This window comes from Tupaia chinensis, unplaced genomic scaffold (assembly GCF_000334495.1).
Source record: "Tupaia chinensis unplaced genomic scaffold, TupChi_1.0 Scaffold147282_1, whole genome shotgun sequence".
In the NCBI taxonomy this organism is placed as follows: Eukaryota; Metazoa; Chordata; class Mammalia; order Scandentia; family Tupaiidae; genus Tupaia; species Tupaia belangeri.
The window spans coordinates 2,834,039-2,841,048 of record NW_006207133.1 but is presented as its reverse complement, the minus strand read 5'-3'; the positions used below and the strand labels follow the sequence as shown (position 1 = coordinate 2,841,048).

The following is a 7,010-nucleotide window of genomic DNA, read 5'->3' as shown; positions in this document are numbered from 1 at the left end:
AGGAAGGAAGGAAGGAAGGAAGGAAGGAAGAAGGAAGGAAGGAGGAAGGAAGCAAGGAAGAAGGAAGGAAGGAAGGAAGGGAGGAAAGTCATCCTGATTCTTGCAAAGGCCAGCAGTAACATGCATGGCTGGTAAAGCTGGCCCTCCTTCTTTGCCCTTCTCTCCTATTCTTCTACTGTAAAAAAAAATATATATATTTTTAAATTTTTGCTTCTTGAGCAAACTATGACATGAGATCATATATGTACAATTTTCAAGCAATATAAAATCAAGAATAATAAAATATTTATTGAACACTTACTACATCCTCATGAAGCTCCTGACCTTAGGAGGCTTACAGTTTGGTTGGGAGATAAGAGGAACAGACACATGAAGTTTCAAGCAGAAACACTGAGTGGATGGGAATGCCACATCTGGAGAGACGCACACCTGGTCACAACATGATCTCCAGTAACTACTGGACGAAATCGCATACATGACATTTGGAGCCAGACGGTGGTGCAGTGGGGGAATGCAATACTCTGCAAGACTGATACACATGGAGAGGTTCCAGGTTCCTGTCCAGAGGCCTTGTTTCGTGTGCTGTGACCTAAGGCTTGCTAAGGCTGGGGGTGATTTGCAGACTGTCAGGGGTACTCTCTTTCTTCCTTGCTCATGGAAGAGGTACATGGCCAGCCATCCCCCCTGGGGGTGATTTCTTGCTTTCTGTCTCTCTGTCTCTCCAGTGAGCACATGCACCCTATAGCAAAAAATCTCTCTCAAAAAAAAAAAAAAAAAAAAAAAAAGGAAAGAAAGAAAGAAAAGAAAAAGAAAAAGCGACATTTGTAAATGTATAGATCCATCCTAGCGTCCTCTTCTGTAAAACAAGGCCACATATCTCATAGTGCTGTGATTATTAAAAGAAATAATCTATCTAAAACCTTTGGCATAGTGTCTGGCACGTATTTAGTCATGGGCAAATATCGCTATTATTATTATTGCTAAAGATACCAAACTTTCATTGAACTTGAACTTTGAGTCAGTTGCTAAGACCTTCAGGCACTAGATTATACCAGCTCTATCTTGATTGCTGACTTCCCCTCCATCCTGTATTTTTCATTTGCAGAAAAGCACACTTAAGTTTCTCTCCTGTTTTTAGCCTCACTTCCTTGATGTCATAGCAGCCTTTGGCTACCACTCCATTTCTCTGTCCTTTCTTACTCAGGCTTCTCGAGGGCCACTTAACTTACGTTGTCTCTATTTCCTCATTTTTCTCTTTCCTCTGCTGTGGTTAACGTTTTCTCCCATTACTCGATTGAAAAGGATCTTCTTAAGGTCTCTGTATCAATCAGGGTAGGCCGACTGCCATAACAAATAACGCTCACATTTCAGAAGCTTAACCCAGTCCAGATTTACTTCTCACTCAGATCACAATTCCAGTGTAGGATGGGATGGGCTAGAGGAAAGAAGGGGCTCTGCTACACACAGCCATTCAGAGACTCAGGTCTCATCCATCAGACTCAAGCTTTATATCCTTGAGGGCCTGAATCCTCCATGCCTAGCTGCCAGGTGAGGGAGCAGAGAACTTGGAAGATTGTATGGGAGATTGTAGGGTGCAGGCCTGAAAATAGCTTAAATAACTCCAGATGATATTCCGGGACCAGCAGTTAGCATAATGGCTATGTTGCTGGACTCACATGTAGTCAACCGTGGTTTGAGTCCCAGACCTGGTGGCTTAAACTCACGCTGGGCGCGTGTACGGGCGTGCCCAAGATCCTGAGAGGAGAAAGGAGGAGAAGGAATTGCAGTGTGGCCATTCCCCCCGGGGGCGCTTTCTCTCTTTCTGTCTCTCTGTCTCTCTCTGTCTTTCTGGCGAGCACACGTGCCATACAGCAAAAATCTCTCCAAAAAAAAAAAAAAAAGATATTCTAATGGCTTCCATTCAGTCACATGTCCTCATCATTTTGAAGGGGAGGCTGAGAGACACTGTTGGGCTCTGCCCAAGAGGGAGAGAAAATGATTTTGTGAACACATGGCATTATCTCTGCCACAATCCCCAAATGACTTCTATCTTGCTATGCCCAGTGAACACCTTTTTGTCTTCATCTTACTCTCTCTCTTGGCAGATTTTCAAATAACCGATCATCTATTCTCTGTTGAAATACTCTCTATAAGCCATTCTCCCTGTTTTCTTCCTTACTCTGCCTACTTGATTCTCAGTATCTGTTGAAGATTTTCCCTTGTCCTCTTATGCCTATCTTCTAAAGGGCTGCGGTAGAGGTGGCGAGGTGTCCATCATAAGCTACTGCTTCCACCTCCTTGCCTTCTGCCTCCACACCCTCCATTACCAAGGCTACCTAAAGATCACCTGTATCCTGAAAACTCTCTTATGTGTATCTCCATTTTCCTTCTCACTGCTGAGTATTAGACTCATGTCCATTGCCTATGTAAAATCTCCATTCGGATCGTTTTCTGGCATCTTGAAGTTAACATTTACTAAACTGAGCTCACAATTCCTTCCATATCTTATCCCCTACAACAGATCGCTCTTCCTCAGATAACTCCCTTCTCGTGGTCATTCATCTTGTTGCTCAAGCCAGACCTTAGGAGTTTTCCTCCCCCTTCTCCTCCCTAAATTATATCTTAAATCTATCAGCAAGACCAGCAAGACCCATAAACTCATATGTGTAGAATTACCCACTGCTGTCCTTCACTGTTCTAGTCCAAACTACCGTTACCGATTGCCTGGATTACACAATAGCCTCCTAACTGGTTTCCTCATTTCTATTTCCTCTTTTGCTTCCATTCACCACCCAGCAACCATGTGATCTTTGCAGGATACAATGGAATCGTGCCACTCCCTGCTAAAACTCCTTTTCAATTCCACTAGGATAGAAGTTTTACCTTTCCTGGCATGCACTCAGCAAAAAGAGAGAGAGGGAGTGAAAATACACCTCAGTGGGGCATGGTCATGCTAAAGTCCTTTTCCCTCCATTCCTCCTTTCTGTGAGGATTTTGCACAGGCATGCATGTACACCCGGCATGTTTTTCAAGCTGCCAGGGCCAGGACTTGAACTGTAGCTGGTCATGTGGAATCCAGCTTCCTATGTGCAGCACTTAATCATCGTACTATGGGGCCTAACCAATTTATACTTTTTAACATGGACTCCAAAGACTTGTGGTATCTTGCCTTTGACTGCCTTTGTGACCTCATCTCATACTGTACTTCCCCTTGGAGGATGGAGGCAGGAGATTCACTAATGTATTCAAGATGATGTCTCTAAAGAACTTACAGTCTCATTGTGGGCAGGTCTAATTTGGAGAAAACATGTCAACAAATAGCCAAGACTGATAGCAGTGGTTTAGGTGCTATCTCAAGTAGTACAGGTGGAAAGAGATGGAGGGAGCTGCGTAGGGCAGCCGGACTAGAAGGGGTCGGGACTCCATTGCTCACCACTGCACAGTCAGCATGAGGCACAGTGCCTGGCTTTCAATAAGGGTCAATAAATATTTACTGAACAAATAAATGACACAACACACTGAACAAATGAATGAGTATGAGTAACCCACTGGAGGTCACAGTCTGGTGGGAGAGGTTAACAAGTAAGCAAATGTTTGCTCATATGAGATAGGAGGGCAGAGACATGTACATTCAAAGTAGGAATTGTCAACTCTGCTTGGGAAGAGGTTAGGGAAGATGTCAGACTAGGCAGTTACACTTAGCTGGAACTTGAAGGATATTTAGGGAGTTCAGAAAGATGAGCAGAAGACAAGCATCCCAGATTGAAGACCCTAGTGTAGGTGACTGAAGAGTGGGGTCAGGGCTGATTACCTGACCAGATGAGACAGGTAAGAAAGCATGTGATCAAATAAACTATGCAAGGAGTTTTCAACAAGTTTGTTGGAAATTGCATATTATGAAATTATGCATGGGTTTCAAATATTTTCTATGCCAAAATAAACTCATTCTTTGATTCCATCTTTTTCTTTGATTCCATTTTTCTACAAACTTTTTGAAGTATTCTCACATGTCACAGCCTACAGGGCTTTATGAGGGGAGAAGGTGGAGGTGACATTTCGACACATAGTAGGTTGTCAATCAACATTAGTAAAAGAAACACCGGCTGGATTACAACAGACAATTGAGGGTGGATTCGTGTTCTGAGTGGGACCGGAAATGTAAAACCATGGTCTAAATGAAAGACAATATGCTAATAAAGGTCATAATTAATATTGATGAGAAGACAGTCACCAATGACGAGGATCCTTCAGGAGGAGCAGAAGCCAGGCAGATGAGGGGGTGTGTCAAACGCTCCAGCAGGCCACTGTGTCTGGCCTTGTCACAGTGGGAGGGAAGAAGGGAGGGCAGGGAAGGACCTCACAGCTTCCATGGTTGCTGGGCAGAGGGTGACTGCACTTGCCTGCTTTAGCTCTTGTCCCTGCCATCTGGTGGATGGCTGGCCTTAGGAGGAAGTGCTTCCTCTCTGCAATGCCAAAGGTGCTGGCAGGAAAGCCTGTGGCCTTTGAAGACAAAATCCTGGGTCTCCAATATTTGCTCCTCTTTGTTTCTTTCCTGCCTAGATTCTGCAAGGGCAAAAATTCTTTAGGACGGCAGTACGCAGGGCTGAGGAATTCAAATGAAGTAAGTGTCTACCTGGAAAATGTTTTTCAGGAATCAGGAATGCTATGTGCAGCCTTTATATAGGACAGGAAGACACAACAGGACAGTCTAGGGGTTGTGGGAGGGATAGGGCAGTTCCCATCTCTGCTTTGGGGATAAATATGTGAATAATCTTTGGGTTTTCCTCTTTTTTGAACCTAAGCCCCCTATACCACTGCCCACTTGTCTCATCGAGTGCCACAGCATGGTGATGAAGGTCTAAAGCATCCATAGTTAACATTAGCTGACTTCCTAATGAATCAGCTGTTTCCCAAGGCCTTTTCATTAATTAACTGTTTCAATTCTCTCAATAACTCTGAGGTAGGTATTTTTCTTATTCTCATTCTTCATACGTGGAGACTGAGGCTCAGAGGGGTAAGGCAATTTGCTCAAAGTCACATAGACAGAAAGTTGCAGAGCCAGGATTGGAACCACTCAGTGTAGTTCCTGAACCACACATTCAAGGGATGGTCTTGGGGCAGGGAGGGAAGGGCCTATGAGACCCAGGAAACCACTGAAGAATGTGGGTAAGAGCATGGGCTAGACAGTGACTATCTCTGCAAGACTGACTCACGTGAGGAGGTTCTAGGTTCACATCTGGGACCTCCCTGGGTATGGCAAACATATGTGTGCTCATGAGCTGGGCTGCCTGAAGTGGAGGTGGGTCACAGCATGAAGATCGTATTGGGGGTGCCTCTCTCTCTCTTTTGCTCATAGAAGAAAGAAAGCAATTTTAACAATGATAATAAGATCAAGTTGTTGAATCTGTGTGCACTGTGGAGTTCTGAGCTCCCGGTCTGGGTGTGAGGAGGATTCCAGCCCTTTCTTATGGGTGGAGGATACTGGGACAACACCTTACACTTGGGAAGCCTTTGCTTTCTTCTCTGGATGATGGAGAATGATCACTAATCCACAGAGCTGTGTGAGGAGTATGGGAAGAAGCACATGCAAAGTGCCCCAAACATAATAGCTGCCCAATAAACATGAGTTCCTACTCCTCCTTCTCTCCTGGGTTAAGTCGGCTTTAGGCTGAGCTTCATCATTCTTGCCAAATATGTACCGAGGGCCTACCAGGTATCAGACTTTCTACTGAACCCTGGGACATATGCCCATGAAAGAGGAGACTGGAACAACATAGGGTGAAATGAGGAAATGGTCTAGAGGAACAAAAATGAATTTTTAACTGACCTACCAAAACACAATGCCTGATTCACGAATTTTCTCTTCCAAGCAGTAGCCTCAGGCTACATGATTCCAGAGATGCCAATACTCCGGACCCCTGAGAGTGAGCAGCCCTTGGCCCACCTTCCCTGCTAGGCCTGGAAACTGAGCCTCAGGGACTAGAATAACCTGTCAACAGCTACCTGGGTAAGAGCAGAACCAGAGCTGGGTTTTTGATTCCTCATCTGGACTTGCTCCCAGGACATGGGAGGGTCTCTGTCACTCCTTCATCCTCATATGCTGACCTGGAGGTAGAAGATTCTGTTCTAAGCTAGAAGCCACAGTCTCCTTGAGACTGGTGAGGATGGTTTTGGACTTTATTTTTAAATAATTATTTTATTTATCATTATTATTATTTTTTAATTTGTTGCAGGGCATGCATGCTCAACAGAGAGAGACAGAAAGAGAAAATGAGAAAATAAGCCAGGAGGTCTAGGACTTGAACGCTACAGGCCATGTGGAAATCCAACACCTTAACTGCCATGCCATCTGGTGACCCAGCGTTGGACTTAAAAAAAAATAAACAAAAAACAAACAAACAAACAAACAAACAAAAACCTAGATCTCAGGAGGAGGGAGGTGGGGATGTCCAGTGGACTATGTGCATCTGCCGGTCCTGGTCCTCGGAGTGGGAACTAAGTGCACCAAGTTTACTACTGAGGGCTGGGTGTCAAGTAGTTGCATTTCTAAACAAATATCAGGGTCGCTTTTTCTGGTGGGAGAAAAGGGCTGAGGTTAATAGACTTGCGTTCTCAGAGTCGAGCAGATGGTCTGCAGGAGCCTATTTAACAGCGTAGAGCCTAAGTCCAGGTATATCAAAGACCTTCCAGAGTGAGGTGTATATAATTCTTTAAAAAGTAACTCTGGAGGGCTTTCAGAAAGTCCTGCCTAGCAGGGAGGGCCTCACCGGAGCAAGGCTTTCCTGAACTTGGGATGCGGTCTGATCCAGTTTGCAGACAGGGGGCATAGATTAGATGACTCCAGAAGGACCTTACTGACACCAGGATTCGGGCGTCTTCGTGGCCCTGTGGAGGTGCCTGTACGCCCGCGACTGAGCGCGTGGGTGTGTTTGGTGGGTGGGAGGCGCATGAGGGCAGCCGCGGGTGGGTGTGTCTGAGGCGCCCAGGCTAGGGTCTGCGCCCGCTGCGCC

General features: G+C 45.2%; 1 protein-coding gene across 1 annotated transcript in view; it reads left to right on the top strand.

Moving 5' to 3' along the window:
• C1QL2 (complement C1q like 2) overlaps nucleotides 1-7,010 on the top strand; it is an 18,660-nt gene that overhangs the window by 9,466 nt on the left and 2,184 nt on the right.